Here is a 16,697-nt window from a genome sequence, read left to right on the forward strand (position 1 = left end):
GCATGATGCAGAGTGCAGGGAACTGCTACCATGGAGTTCTCTAAGGACTGCAAAGGGTGGGAAGTCTAGGATTTTTGGATTGATAAGTCAACCAGGGTCTGCAGCATTTGGGTGTGTTGCCTAAGATAACCCATTATCCTCTGGTGCATCTCCTGCTTTGTTTCCTGCTGAGACTGTCTCCTCTCCTCTCTGTCCGTCTCCAAGCTGTCTGACATGTTGGCCCTCCAGGGACTTTGTTCGCAGTCCAGTGCGGCAGTGGCTCTCAGAATCTCACTGCAGATATCTTCCCTACTCCTTTTCACATATGTCCATGTTTCTATGGCTGGTCCACAGCTGTGCTCACACAGACTTTTCATAGCAGGCCCAGGAGACCCAATTCCTAATGCCTACTCCAAGGAGAAGCATGTCTAGTGCGTAGAGACAGCATGATTGGTTGGTCAGTTGTACACAAGGGAGAACTGCTAATTGTGCTCACAAAACTGGGAAATCAGAAAAGGGCATTTCAAAAACATGTGGGATGTTTTCGGGGGATTGAGAGGGAGGACTTCCCAGTCTCTGTGATCCATGGGCAGTGGTGTTTACAATAATTACCAGAGCAATCACTGTCACAGGGCATGGGACATTGTGGGACATCTGCTGGAGGACTACTGGGTCGACAAAGGTCACACAGTTTCACACTCACACTGCATTGATCTCAGTAGATCAGCTATGGCTCAACACCATTTGGGGAGGTGGTTTTACTAGTCTCCATAATAGGGCTCTTAAATCAGCTGAGTGTAGACACATGCACAGAATAGGTCAACAGTAACGTGTTGACCAGACATTAGTGTTAGCAACCTGCAGTTTACAGATAGCAATGATTTTTTGCTCCTTTCACAAGTCTGTGTCAAGTTAAGCACAGCAAGGCAAAGGAGTAGGCACAAAAACAAAGAAAACACCAAAATCTGACCAGATAAGAGCAGTCTCAGCAAGGGGCCATGGAAACAGAACAGCATTCCATAGGCCACCACTAGAACCTAATCAATAGAATTTTAGCCTCAGATACAGTAGGATGTACAAGGTCCCTTATATTAAACAATGCAAATTTGAATGCAGGTGAAGGCTCATGGGTTAACCATATTGGATGACAACTACAGTGAGTGAAAAACTAAATTTTTCTGATTGGCATTATCCACAGGTCGGAGTCAATAGTGCTTTTACTTTATAAGAGTCATGCTGCTTATGTCTTTAACACAATAAACTGCAAATGATAGACACTGACTCAGCAAGTCACATTTAAAACTCTCACTCTATTTTCTAAAGGAATAGTTTCTTCTGCTCAGAGGCAGTATACTTCAACTGAGTGAACTGGAACAGATTTACCATCAACACTTCGCAAAAGGTTTTTTTCCTGTGCACAGATGTGTTTACTCACACTATGCCTCATTTATGCTGGAGGTATAGCAACAGAGCTTGGTCTCCTTCCTTCACAGTTTTTCAGGCACTTAGTGAAATGGTTTTTGCTTTTGTTATTTTCCCTTCGGTTGTTTCCAAGCCAAGGCTATAATTAGGATCCAAAAGGGACCTATGTACTCTTCTGATAAAGAGCAGCCTGCTAAATAGCATGTGTACACACAAACACACGCACACACGTATTATTAGAGGAATGAAAAGATGTTTGAGACTAAAAGATTTCAAAGGCTTTAGTTGGCTACTGCTTTTCTGTAGCAGATTCCAAATGGCTGCATCAAGCATGTCTGGCCATAGCTAGCTCATGCACCAGACTGATTCTGCCTCTCTTCTATGCACTCATCCCATTATATTTAAATGCTTACAGAAGCAAATGTACAGCAATGAGGTTTGGGTGCACTATGTGGTTTTCGTTATTCAACCCACTCAGCTTCTCCCCCCACCCCAAGACAAATTGCATTAAAGAGACATCAGGTTTGAAATATTTTTTCAAAAACAAATTGCTTATCTTAATTGTAAATAATACTCACAAGGATTAAGACTCTTTAAAAGCAAAAGCAAAAATACAAATAAAAATAAAGTTCTGGGTTTATACTACCAAACATCTCTTTAAAATGGGAATTGAGCACAACTCTATTTCTTAATAAGTCACACCACAAATCCCTTGCTCACACAAGTACTCCCACTGACTTCAATTAGGGAATAGGGTTTGCAGGATCAGGCCTTAAATCTATTACTAAATATCTCAAAATTGCTGTCCACTCAAAAATAAATATATTTCAGCAGATAACTAAATACTGATGCAGCTCTGAACTGATTCCAAGATCTCTTCATTTGGAAAAGTAGTTTTGTTTTTTGACCTTCAGTCACCAGCTGGTAAAGAGCGCAAGGGGGTGGGGGGGGAGGGGAAAAAAAATCAGAATTCCAGAGACAAGTTTTGTCAACAAGCTTTCTGTAAGCTAGTCACTTTTTAATACTATTACAAGGAATATCAGTGACCTTAGACTATACAAGACCTAATTGCCAAGATAAGAAAGAATATTCAGTGTAGACCAAAAAGAAACTGAAGGTTCTCCTTCTTTCCATTGTTTGACATTTTAAAAAGAGAGGACAGTTGAGTAGAATACATTTTAGTTCTCCCTTGCGCCAGGTTGTAACATGACATGTTTCCAAGGCAGTGATGCCTGGATCACAGTCTTTCAAATAATGTAAAATGTTGTTCAAAGACATCAGTTTATTTTTTGGGGGTGGCGGAGGGAGGGGTGGGAGAGAGGCAGGGAGGGAAGGAAGGAAGGAAGGAAGTATAGAATAGTCATGAATTAATTACATCAAAACAAAACATTAGTGGCGAATTCATTCTTTTACAACCATGGTGGAGCAAGCAAAGGAGAAGAGAAGAGTTAGAGCCTCAAGAATCCCATGTCTTCATTATTATTGCTACAGCACCATAGTGTACATAGCACTTTAGAAACACAGAAACTACCATACTAGGTCAAACCTGTGGTCAACCTAGTCTAACCTCCTGCCTCCTGCAGTGGCCAGGACCAGATATTTCACAGAAAAGTGCAAGAAAACCCACTATAGATAGCTGTGGAGTTGCCTACCCTCCATGAAAGTCTCATCATAAGATACTGACAAACTCTGAAACATGAGGTTCTCTCCTTCTTCTAGTACTATTTTATCAGCATTAACTATGACAACTCTGGATACTCTTATTGCCCCCATAAATTTCTAGCCCCTCTTTGAATCTTGCCAAATTCTTGGCCTCAACTACATTCTCTGGCAATGAGTTCCAAAGCCAAATTATTTATTGTGTACGAAAGTGTTTATCACTTTTGGTTCTTTCAAACACATGTAGCAGTGTGGGGGACAAAATTCCCACAGAAATGTGAATGCAAGAACGGTTCAGCAAGGCAGATGCATACAGCACAGAGTAAAACATGAACAGGGGTGAACCAGACAATGAGGACAAAGATGCAGGTGAGTTACAGAACTTTATGAAGGAGGAGACTGGGAACCAAGTGAGGGAAATGGAGAATGGGATAACTGATATCAACACAAGGGGCAAAGAAGAAATTTGTATTATGTTACTAGATGAAGAGGCAAGAGCTGGGTAGTGAGACAGAAGTTTACCACAATCTAGGAGGAAGATCAGAAAAAAGTATACTGAGATTTTGGCAATGGAAAGAGAAGTAGAAGCAGATACTGAAGCGAATAAGGCATGGCAAGATATGTGAGGAGAGAAGGAAAAGTAGGAGTCAGTAGGGACTCCCAAGGTTGTGAGTTGGGCAAAAGGAAAGATAATGAAGTCATCAAAGATTGAGAAAAGAAGAAAAGAGAAAAGGTTTAAGGGAAAAAAGGAGTTCAGGTTTTCAAAAGTTTGAAATGAAGAAGCGATGGGACCTGCATTCATTCTCAAAGCACTCATATTAAAAGTGACCACTCTACATTGGGCCTGGAAAAGGATCCTACTGAAGACAGTCAACTCCATCTGAAGATGACAAGGACTGCTACATAGCAAGTCAACTTCCAACAGCCCAAGAAGAGGACAAAGCACATATCCAATAGCAGTAGCATGTTGCCTAGTGGGAAATTTCAAGTGGTTCAACTTTACAAATCCTTATTAAGGACTCAAAAGGATATGGCGAAATCACTACTATGCTTCACAAAAATAGACATCTACATCTACATTTTCTCAAGAGAAAATTCTTTCTCCTTATATTTTCCTTAGACATTTCTCAAATTACTACCACCACTCTGTCTTAATGTTCTGCCACTTTAATTTCCCTTCCCTTCCAATGTTCAGCACCATGTGTGTTACTGCAGTAGCACAGAGAAAACTGAAGGAAAGAAAAACAATCTTAAAAAGGTATGTACTACACACAATGCAGTCAAAACCCTTATCTCCACTTTGTAAGCCATAAGAGTTTCTGTCTTAAAACGTGCTATATGGTGCCTGTACCACGCCCCATTGCCTAGAGCAGCATTTCTCAAATGCGGCCACCAGGCGCTTTTCTTGAGGCCACAGCCTCCTGGGCTATGATCTGGGGGGAGCGGGGCAAAGCAGCAGCCCCTCCCCGTCCCTGTTGCTCCTGGATGCACCACCTTGGTGTCAGTTTCTGGGGCCGCCAGCAGGGGTTAGGCGCTGCCCCCCTCTGGAGACGCCTGGGGCACAACACTGGAGGAGATGGCAGCCAGTGAATTCCCCATCTTCCCAGGGGCAGTAGGGCTCAGGCTTTGGGCTTAAACCTTGAGTCGGCAGGGCAGCAGGCTCCGGCTGCAGGGCTCCAGGCTCCAGCCCTGGGCTCCGGCTGCATGACAGCAGGCCCCAAGCTCCATCAGTGCAGCTTCAGCATCCCCAGGCTCTGTCCACTGTCTGCAGGGCTTCAGGTTCCAGCCCCCCCACTGCCTCCCCCGATCACCCCTATGGCCCCTGACCACCGCTGCCTCCCCCAACCTCCATCCAGGGTTTAATTTGTTCCCAAGCTTGCCGGGGCTGAGCAAATCTGCTGTGAAAAGTGATACTTTTCAAAACAGACTTACTTACTAGCTAGCAATAAATAAATAAATTACAAGGATTTGTACGTGTATATGTGCAAATTTATTTGCTTTTCCTAAAGCTAATTAAGTATTTTAGGAAAAAGAGTGAGAGCAGCCACAAACAAGAGTTGATGCCCGCACTCCGAGGCCACTGAATAATTTGTCCTGAAAACCCCTGGCCTAGAGATCAGAAAAATGGAAGCTACCTCTGATGAGCCCCTACAGTACTAGCACTAGCACAGCAATGAATCCACTTCTGATGTTTTTCCTTACTTTAGTTGCAAAGGGGACTATAAAACTGAAGACAGTAAGTAAGACAGATCAGAAAGAAGAAGGAAAAAGTCTGCAGTATATGCGCAATGGCAACTACAGTACCTAGAGGATGTGCGATCTAAACTTCTGTATACTACTGAAGTGGTCTAGCAAACTGAGAAAGTAGCAAAGAAAACTAGTTTGGCACTGAATAAGAATTCCTCCTTACCACCAAGAAGAGGGAAAGGTTGGAATGAAACCACTCCAAAAAACAACAATTTGAACAGGATGTGGAAGTCAGTTTGCAGGGGACTCCAAATTAGGATGAAAAGAAAATGGTTAAGTGAAGACAGTCTTCTTTGTTAAATAGCCAATTATACAAAATTAATGTTAATTAAGTCCTGCTCTTCCCTATGAACCTTTTCAGTTTTTCTATAGCACCCATCACCACAGAAACATACGAAAGAGCCACTACTGTATGAAAGAGTATCAATTATGGGACCACATTTTTTGCATCAGGCAGTGAAACCAGGCAGCTTCCCTTTTTAATCTTTATGAACAGGGATATGTGGTGGAGTCTTCATTCCTTAATTATATCAACAAACAGATGATGGAACACATTCGTAAACTCCTTTGATTCAAAGCCATCTTGAGAGAAAAACTGCTGTTCACTTCCCAGAGATCAGTATTTCCATATGACCAGTCACTGATCTTCTACAATAGTACAAGTGACAGAACCTTCATGAGCCAGCTTTCCAACAAGCACTTAAATACGATGTAGTGAGACAAACCTTCACACTACCACCATTTATGCCATTTAAGCAGTTCTTACTTGTGGCATGACTTTTTCCAAGAGGACTAGTTAACTAAAACAGGGAAAGTACTAATTCAGTCTGCATGTGTTTTCACTGTTTAAACACAATTACCAGCTGTGGAGAAAATTACAGTTTTAGGGATTTCACTGCTTTTTTTAAAAAAGCAATTTTCCCAAAGTATATTCTTCAGGTTCTGACAAGCGGTAGGGAGCAGAGATTACTTTTTAATCTGGCCCCATTTTTGGTTGCCTCATTTTAGTAATGCACTTCTTGCTGGGAGATGGCTCTTGCCTCTTCATTTGAATAGCTCAGCTGTCGGGAGTCCCTTTGATCCCCTGGGAGAACGAATACATGGCAAGCACTTTATTAACCCCAGGTCTGCTCCTGAACCAAATAATTATGCTGACACCTTCTGCCTGTCTGTGGAGCCATTATACTATTACTGGGAGGGGGTATTTCCATTCACTCTTGCCTTTGACTCACTATATCCAACTCCTACCCTAATATGGTAATAGATCACTAGGTCACCACAGCTGAGTTCCAGTATGAAGTCTGTAATGTCAGTGACAAGACCAGGTATGCAGGACTTGTATAGATAACATATGGTCCAACCTTTTCAATGCTGTCGGCCAGATGCTAGTTTTGGGGCATCTCCATGAGCCACATTCAGAAACAGAATTCCAGATTCTAGAATCAGATCATTTTTAGGATGATTTAGCCATTAAGACATAAATGGGCTTAAGAAGAAATAATATCAAATTAAATTGAGAATAACTCACCTCTTAGTAAGATCCCCTTAGTAAGATTTTCCTTGCACTAGAGTCCAAATGTGGACATCAGTCTTCATAGAGGCAAGTCAGAGACAGTAGCCAAGGGTGGTGTTCTCCAGTTCGTTGTGATATTTTGACTTCATGTGTTTTATAACTGAGAACTTTCAAAATTGGCAACGAACTCAGCTAAGATATCTAACAAATTTCCAAGAAGTTGCAAAAGAACATCAGCCATCTCAGTTGCGATTTCCTTGCATGATGGAAAATGGGTGATATTCTTCTGAAGGGGCGCATTGAAGAGTCCAGGTTTTCTGCAGAATGCATTGACATGAGCCATAAGAGTAGAAATATTCTGATCTCTACCTTGCAGCTAGAGACTGAGTACACTGAGATAAGCGGTTATATCTGTTAGGAAAGCCAGTGAGCAGAGAAGTGCTTGGTCATCCACCTGCTCTTGAAACTGAGTGATGTTGCTTATTTTCTCTTCTTTCAGAAATGCAAGGCTCTCCTTTCTAAGTGAAGAAAAGAACAGAAAGCACTCATCCACATTCAGCCACCAAACTTGTAAATGGAGGGGCAAATCCCCATATTCTGCATTCAGCTCCTCAGGAAGCTGATAGATTTTCTGAGCCTCTGCGCTGTTTCCTCCATAGGTGATGCTGACCACTTAGTTTGAAATGTTCTATTCTCTACATCTACTTTTCTTTTCTTACTGCAGCCATTGCGATTACTTGCACCCTTGCACTGTGATTATTGTTGCAGCACGTTTAAACGTGCTAAGTTTCAAATCCACAAAGCACACACCACAACACACAGATATGCTCATGGCAGAAATTCAAAAGCAGCTACTTCCTGACTCAAGAAGGAGATTCTGGCAGCAGCCTTACAGCCACCACAAGGAGCGCATGCAACTGAAAATTATTCATGGGGGACAGACAAAATCATCCTACAGACTGGATCTGGCCCTCGGACCACCACTTGGACCAAAGTCTCCAAGGTCCTAGAAATGCCTCTCACCTCTGGAGTCCTGGGTTTAAATTCTCACTTATTATCACAAGCAAAAAGATTTCTATAGTCTCATTCAGGTTCTTAACTTACTTCATCTGCCCACTTCACAAAGCCACCCCACAATTTAAAATTATTTCTATTGAAATCAGGCCCACAATCATGGTGCTGCAGCACCAAGGAGACAAATAGACAGCTATGTGGAAGAAGCATGCACAAATCTTACCTCCACTATGCTTTATTTCTTTTAAGAAACAAACTCAGGAGAAGTAAGTTACATGCTGATGGTTGTGTGTATTCAATACTTGTCTTTATGAGAGAGAATGAAAAAAAGTTTTAACACTTTTCTGGACCAACTTCAATCACAGCCATCTTCAGAATGGCTGGTCACTTGAACTTCCATTTTGTTTGTCTGAGACATTTTCTGCTATTTCTACCTCTATAACGCTCAATATTAGTATCAAATCTGTCTGTACTTAACCAATGGAACTGACCTTCAAGACTGAATTGAGAAACTAGATCAGGACAAAAGCCACTGGATAATTGACATTACTATATAAGATTAATGTTGCCCTATTTATGCCATTTTTGTTTTAATGACTTAACAAAGGGCAGAAGTCTCAGTCTGAAATTGCTAATCTGTAATATTCAATAGACAAAAAAATCCTTTGTTTTAACATCATTCATTAAATGAAACTAGCATGGATGGAACACTATCAGACAGAGGAAATGCAAGCCAAAAACCCCCAAAATTAAGATATCACGGCCAACAGGCCTTGTATTTGTGAATGAATGTGTTCCAGGGACTGGGTCACTAGAACTTCTAATGTATTCCAAGTCACAGTATTAATTCCTTGTATTAATATAATGCCTTTCATCTCGATTGTAAACTGTTCTACAGGCTAGACACACACACACACAATATGTCATGTATAAGTTATACCTTTATGCTCAACTTGCACTTGTCCATTAGTCTAGGCCTCCCTCCTTTACAACCACAGCTGCTCTGCTCTTACTTCTGTATAATTGCACTGCCTCTCCCTTTGTTCCCTCTGTTCATTCTGTATATTTTCCCTCCTACTGCCCAAGACCTTTCCTTCCAGACAAGACACGGCTGCAGATCCCCAGTCCCCACCTGCAGCCCTATTAAGCTTCTGTTTCATTTTGTATTAAAATACTGAACTGGGAAAAGCTTAACATCCCCAACTCAACTGCATTAAAGAGAAACAGGCTAACCATAAACAGACATTTCTAATCAGACCACGGGGGGTGTGCTGGGGAAACCTGGGGCAGGGCTTTGAAGTTTTACATCAGTTTTCCCTACTCCTGCATCTGAGTGATAGCCCTGGGCTCTCTCAGCACTACACCCACAATATCACCAGTGTGCAATTTCAGTTTGTATTAAACCCAACTAGGAAAACTAAGTAGCTCACAAGTTTTTTTTTTACTACTACACAAAACTGAAGAGCTATGCAGGACACACTAAGGAAACCTGCAGTCATAGCGAAGGAGAGAACAGAGAAGGGCAAATAAAGAAAAGGAGGGAAAACATTTTTAAAAGAGCAATTTAAACTAAGCTTTCACATCTACAAAAGCCAAGTATTAACATACAAAAATAAATGTATTTTTAAAAGTACTTCTAAGTACAAATTCGTGTTATAAAGTTAGTACTTTATATATTAGTAAAAGACACAATATATGTTATTTAATCAAAAATAGGTATTTTTAAAGGATGTACAAATAGCTGTGTGCTCTCTGGTAGCTTAACTTTAGTAACTGCACCGCCCTAGTTTTGTAACCATAGTCCTCTCCTGTTTGTTCCTCATTTTTTCATCTCTTATATTTAGGCCCCAGGCATGCAATATGATCTACTAATTTGGATCTTTGTACCAATTGAAGCCCCATTTAAGTTAACAGTATTCCATGCAATTGGAAGATAAGGGCTGTGAATACAAGCTCTTTGGGACAGAGAATGTCTCATTCCCTTATCAGGCACCTAACACTTTCAGGTGCTATACAAATAAAAGTACATTTTGAATTACATAGCAACATATTTTTATGCTAAGACCAGAACATAACTGATTAGTATCACCACTTTGGCCTCAAAGCCACAATTTGTTCTTTTCAGTTTATATAATCTAGAAAAAAAACCTCAATATCAAGAACTCTATTGAGTTTCGCAGCTAAATTATGCTTCTGTTTAATCCAGGAGTGCCCTGCATGTCACAGCCTTAATACCAGACAAAATGACCTATTATTTTCAATGTGTTGCTGACAACAGAACTAACAAAACAATGTTGCTGAAATCCACATTCACGGAGCACAAGAGAATAAAATACCACACAAATCCTCTTTTCTGCAAGCTCTGTTGATATCATTGTTAAGGCTACAACCACAGCGAGAAGCCCCTTCAACTGTATCCACAGTGAAAAAAACGGAGAGAGGGCAAAAAGCAGCTGTGATCTCACCAACTCCTGGTCAGACAGATGGCTTATGCAAAACCAGCTTTCTGTCCTATAATGAAAACATTCTTAAAATCCACCTCCTCTGGATTTCCTCAGGGGCAAATTGAAACAATTTCCTTTTGTAAACTATTACAAGAGCTTAAGTAAATGGTCACAAGTATTTCTGGCCAGTAGCTCAGTATTACAAGATGAAAAACACAGAATAATTCACATAAATTGTGTCTGACTGGAAGTGCACCTGGCTTACAAGACATTCCTTTGAAAATGTGGGCAAGACCGTGAAGCCAGCAAGAGGGCATTTATCTGATTAAAAATACTACCCTCATTCACATGTGCTTCCTGTAAATCAAATCTTAAAATATAAAGTACAAGAAAAGTATGTTTTAAATTAAAAAGGATGTTCTACTAGCTGTGTAAGCCCTAGACCTAGTTGCTGATGACAGATTTTAAAAAGCACCCTGCAAAACAAGACAGATGAGTCCAAGAGTGGAGCCAACACCACACATGTCCCCCCACCCCACAAAAAATTAAATTAAATTTAAAAAAAAAAAAAAAAAAAAAGGAGCCTCTATCACCTGATCTGAAACTGACTGGCTACATTTATTTAGCAGACCACAGTTGAAGTCTGAGTCTCCCAACTGGAGATTTAACAAACAAAAAACACCCCCCAAACACACAGGTAGAACCTGATCTAAAGCTCATTTAAGTTGTCAATCAAAAGATTTCCATTGACTTCAGTAGGTTTGGAATCAGTTCTTTAATTCCTTGGGGCCCAAATCTGCTCAGACTTGAGTGCCCAATTCCCACTTGCTTCAACGAGGTTTTAGGGCACTCTGAAATTCACAGAAGGGACTCGGCACCACCTCAGAACTAGGACCTTCAATTACAACCTCTTTAGGACATGGAATATACATTACTCTAACAGATGCCATGTAAATCCACAGTTGTAAGCAGCTAATAATTCATGATTCATTCCAGATGAAATGCAGGAGCAATTCAATATCTAACAAACAGGGACAGAGTTGGTCTCTTTTATAACCTTTGTGAGCCTATGATTTACAAGTACTTGAGAATCATCTCCCTCAGAACTAGATTTGTGTGCCATGTTTATTATTCACCTCTACTGTGGTTGCAGTTCCCACACCGACAAGCAAATGTTTCAGGGTTAAGCTGCTTAAACAATTCATGGCTATTGTGTGAGAGTGACAAGAAGCAACACTGTAGCACACCCCTCAGCAACTTATGAAATCTTAATGCAAATGCCTATAACTTCAACTATTAATGCCAATTTATTCTGCAATTCCTGTTCCTCACATGCAATGAGCACTCAAAAGCCACAAACATGCTTCAGATTGCTGAAAGTGTATAATGGATTAGTGTTTTGCACCCCGTTTTATTTGTATAATTTATACTGAGTGCTTCAATTCATACTTTGATGACAGGAAGTATCAATTGGTCAGAGAGTTACAATCCAAATCAAAAGGTTGTCCCATATTAAATGCACACAGGAGTTTATGTATAACATAACATTAGACTCACCCATTATACTATAGAACCATTTCACCTTCAAAGCACTTCAAAACATTAACTGATTCATTCTCACCACACCTGTCAGGCAGGTGAGTATTTATAAACCTCATTTTACATATAGAGAATCAGTGCAAGAATCACAATAGAAACTCCGGAGATTAATGTAAATTTACATTAAAAGAAACTTACATTCTTTCAGGGGGCTGCCAGTTTCAAAGAAGGATTCACCTTAACATTGAAAACAAATGTAGGAAAATGTTCCAAGACTTTAATTTTTCACTCAGTAGGTAAAGATACAGCACAATTCCACCAAATGTAATAATGTGAAGAGAACTCAATCTAGAGATAGTACAAAATTGAGAATAAACCCTGCTGTAAGAAGCCACCATGTTTTACAGAAAGACAAGCTGCAAAAAATATTAAAATATTATTGTATTTCACTTACCAGCACTCCCTTCTGGGAAGATAAAGCTATGTTTATCAAAGAAAAAAGTATACTAATTAAGTGTAGCCTGTATACTATAGTAAAGTATACTAATTAAGCTTTGCCTCTCCTCCAAACCCTGCACAGCTCCAAAATTAAGTCATTCCAAATATGAAGTATCCCCAATCAGAAACGGTAAGATCTGAATCTCAGTTATAGAATTAAGCCAATTAGCATTCTTAGTAAACTTAAAGACAGTCATCAGAATAGCAGTAAAAAGCTGTCATCTCTCTCTCACCTTCCTCCCTAAACCTACTTCGGGGGGTGTTTGTTAAACCCACAGTAATTACATCAACTGGAATTTAATAATCACAATCACCACCATTTGGGATAAGGAAGGAAGTAACCTTACATAGGGTTTTCTACATGAGAAAGCAGCACCAATTTAACTAAAGGTGTGATTTTAAACCAATTTAGGTACACTGGTACAAACCTTGTATGGACACTTATTTCAGTTTAACATAAAACAGATTCCTAACAGACTTCAACTAAACCAAAATAAGCCTGGCCTCAACTGAAATAAGTGTCAGTGCACAGCCTTTTTCCATTAACTAAAATTGGTTTAAAAATTAAACCACTGTATTCAGAGACAATTCCTTAGTTAGGAAAGCACTTTATATTAAAAACAGCTTCAGAAACAGCACAGTGGTGCCCAGCTTGCTGATAAGCCATTGAAAACTATGATTTTAGGACCCAGGTGAGGCCTGTATTTTACTAGGAGATCCAACTTTAAATGTTATTCAAAATCCGACATAAATGCAACTGCCCCTTTTTTAAAAAAAAATATATATCATTGTTAAAATGTGTTCTTGTCTGTACTGCCAGATAAGAGTTCTGGTATGTACAGATCTGTATAAAATTACAGTTGGTTACACAGATCTAAAAAGTATGAAGAAGCAGCTCTAAATATTAATGGTTTTGAAGAGTGATCATTTCCATCATTTTAACGCAGCTATTAAAACCAAATATCACATGCATCTCTATCTCATGTAATCTTTTCATTGTTTAATTTATGATCACTCCAAATGTGCACAGCAAGTTCGCTTTTTGACAAGAATATGCAAAAGTTAAGGGAAAGATTCAAAGTCTCCTGATTGGAGCAGCAGGGATGAACTCTAAAAAGAGCAACTGAAATTAAAGAATGTAGGTCTATACCATATTAGCACCTAGAAGCCAAATACAAATGTATGAACAGCTTTCTGTATGCCAAAAAAGCTCTGCTCTTCCACCCTTCCTGGAATTAGTTAACTGTTATTTAATGGGAGAATCTGTCACCTTCCCTTCTTTATCCATGATACCCAGTCACTTTTCAGCCTCTGCTGTTGGGAAAGTCTTGTGCAAAGATGAGTCTTGTAGCTTGTTCTCAAAACAGACTCAGTCACACCCTGATCACTGATGGCACAATTTCCACAGTCAAAGGGCTTCCAAAGACAATGCTTGGTCCCCATCTCTTGTAAGTTTCATCATGGGATCCAGCAACTGTAGCATTCCCAAACACTCGACTGTCTTGGTGGACTGTGAAAGTAGTGAGTCCTTAAGATAACTAATCCTCAGGCCATTAAGTGAAGATAAGAATCAGGACGTTCAAGTGGACCCAGAGTTGAATGGAAAGAGCTAGTGGAGTGCCCTAAGCTCTCGCAATATGGGGCACTTTGTATCACCTAGAGCTTTCAAGAGACTCTCACTCTGCATAAGGAAGGCAGCATGTTGAAGATGTCCAAAACGGAGGTTGGAAGAAGAATAGTTTCATATGGTTACATCCTCACCCAAGAAGACTGCCTAGCCCAGAGGTTCTCTAACAATGGTTCACGAGCTTCATTCAGGTGGGCCACAGATAGTTCCCTCTAAGGTTGGCCTGGGCGGCCACACACAACAGAATGAAGGGCCACCCATCTGATTAGTGGAGCTCCGCAGGCATGGCTCCACTAATTAGGTGCCTGGATCCTGGCGAAGATGCACATGTAAGGTGAGGTAGTGGCCTGGGGGGGGGGGAGAATAGGTGGGAGGGGGCAGTGGGGTGAGAAGACGGGGTGGGGGGAATTTGGGACATGCAGAGCTGTGGTGGCCAGAGAAAGAGGCGATTTTCCCAAGCTCCAGAGCTCCGGCTGCTGGGAAGAGATGGTCATCTTCTCCAGCCTTAGCTCTGTGGCTGCTCTGGCAGAGGACAGACACCCCCACCCCTTCCCAGCCGCCGCTCAGGGGCTGCCAGGGCAGGGGGGAAGAGAGAGAGAGAGAGAGAGGACATCCATAGCATTAGAAAGGTAAGACTATTGATTAAAATACGAGTTGTGCACTTTTATTTGTAGAAAAAACAATTATTATAGGGTTTTTGAATATAATGCTTTTATCCAATGCTCTTTACAATAGTTAGCTAACGGTACAAACAACATTTGGAAAGATCATTAAGTGATCTGCCAAGACCCTCAGCAATTTTCAAGTGGTCCTCGGGAAAAAAAAAAAAAGTTTGAGAACCACTCGCCTAGCCAAAAGACTAAACTCAAAGATGTGGGAGAAGCCATTCCTCAGCTTGCTTGACCAGGAGCAGTGATGAATCCGATAGGACCCTAAAACTGCATTCTCTGATTAACAGGGGGCTGATTCAGGTGTTCCAGATAATTTTTAAGTGACTGGCAGGAAGGAAGAAACAACTGTATTGTTGGGCTGCACTTAACCCCTGGACGAAAAGCAGAGGACTTTATTATTTAAGCATAGGAACCATAAGACAAGACAAATCCTGCAGTTCATCAGAATTGCTTCAGGCAATGGGAGTTTTTCATGAGTAAAAACTGCAAAATTTAGCATTCAACCATATGCTGTTAGCATACTGGTAGCCTTGGAGACCATATGTCCTGCATAAATATTGGGGAGGAAAGTTTTCAACTATCCCAAAAGTTGTAGCCCAATCAGAAAAGTTGTCCTGTAGTTTAAAAATCTCACTGCGAAATAATATGTGCAAGTGCTTTCCAATATTAGTTTGTTTTTTTAAAGGAATACCTCAAAATATTATCCTATTAAGAGTGTTTTCACTTAAATGGATTATGGTGCTACCCAATGCAAAGAACTACACCCTTAAGGTAAACAAAACCTTTTTTAAATATTGTGGTTTAGAGAGGTACTAGTTGCAATTTACATCTACCTACTTACCATCTCGAGTTTGGGACTGTAAAAACTTTATTTATGGAAAAAGGGCAATGTTTTTGTGCTAATTTTGTTCAGGTTCCTAGCTTCAATTTCCTCTAAATGCATATAAAGGCCACAACATACATAAAAATATAGAAACCTAGAAGAAAAATCTGCCCTAAAACACAGAAGTACCATATTTATATTCAAGCATTACCAGCTTCTTTTTAAACTATTTAAACAAAGCCTTTGCAGAGATAATTTTCAATGATGAAATAAAACCAAGTATAGAATATACTTGTTTCAAAAATAAAATTAATTTACAGTGAAGATCCATTTACATTCCAACCCACAAATCTGTTTCAATATTACTCCTCACTACCTGTTTTTAACCAAGTTAAAAGGTTAAACCAAAGGCAGCAGGGTTTTCAATTGTGTTTTTTTCAGTAAGTAAAAGTTATACAATTCTAACATCTAAGTCTTCTAAGCTTACCTTTTTTACAATGACTCAAAACAAGAGACTACCCAGAAGAGGCCCAGACCTTTACATTTCTTCACAATTCAGTTCCCTTTTTAATTTTTAAAAGACAGACACAGTAAAATGCAAGCTCCTCCACGCTTTTCAACTATAGACGAGAACAGGATGTAAATGCAGCCTTGACCTACAACATTAACAATCCACACCCATTTCTGGTGAAGCAGAAAGAACAGTTACCACAGGCACCTCCCCTCGGAAGCAGCTCAGCAATCAATTACTTCTGAAGCTGACTACTCAACGGGTCACCCTCTGCACTTCAGGAAGTTAAGTTGTATCTGATTATCTTTGTATGAAAGCTGCTGATTTACTGAACACTTGCATTACTGGAGTGCTAAGAAAAGTCAACTGCTTTATCAGTTCTCTATACCTGATTTCAATTTGTGCTCTACACAGAAGATGAAGATTCATTTAGAATGAAATTGATCTAGAATTCAATTTCTTTAGATGTAGAGATGCAGGTTTTGTTTGGTCCAGACAGATTTAGAAAAAGGTTTTAATTCCAGTCGCGTACATTAGTGAGATAGCATTCATATTAATCAATAAATCAAAGGCAGCTGATGAGTAATTTTATGACGACCAAATCCATCCCTCACCCACCAAACTAATGTTATGGTCAAAAATATTCTTGCCAAAAAACAGTACAGCTGTAGATTTTATAGAAGTAAAATTTGTCATGCAAAACAACATTGAAATAAAGACTAAGAATTTCACAGCTTTGCTGAAGACACC

At 40.0% G+C, this 16,697-nt stretch overlaps 1 protein-coding gene across 4 annotated transcripts in view; it reads right to left on the reverse strand.

The window, feature by feature from the left end:
- EPB41 (erythrocyte membrane protein band 4.1) overlaps nt 1-16,697 on the reverse strand; it is a 160,472-nt gene that overhangs the window by 100,164 nt on the left and 43,611 nt on the right. The window contains exon 1 of one of the 4 annotated variants that reach the window (XM_039511968.1): nt 15,924-16,051. The exons of the other annotated variants lie outside the window; for them this stretch is intronic. The gene's annotated coding sequence lies outside the window, so the exon portion shown is untranslated. Of the gene's footprint in view, nt 1-15,923; nt 16,052-16,697 lie in introns of those variants that run through there. 4 annotated transcript variants of the gene reach the window in all.

The sequence above is a fragment of the Mauremys reevesii genome, linkage group 23 (genome assembly GCF_016161935.1).
Source record: "Mauremys reevesii isolate NIE-2019 linkage group 23, ASM1616193v1, whole genome shotgun sequence".
NCBI classification, from domain to species: Eukaryota; Metazoa; Chordata; order Testudines; family Geoemydidae; genus Mauremys; species Mauremys reevesii.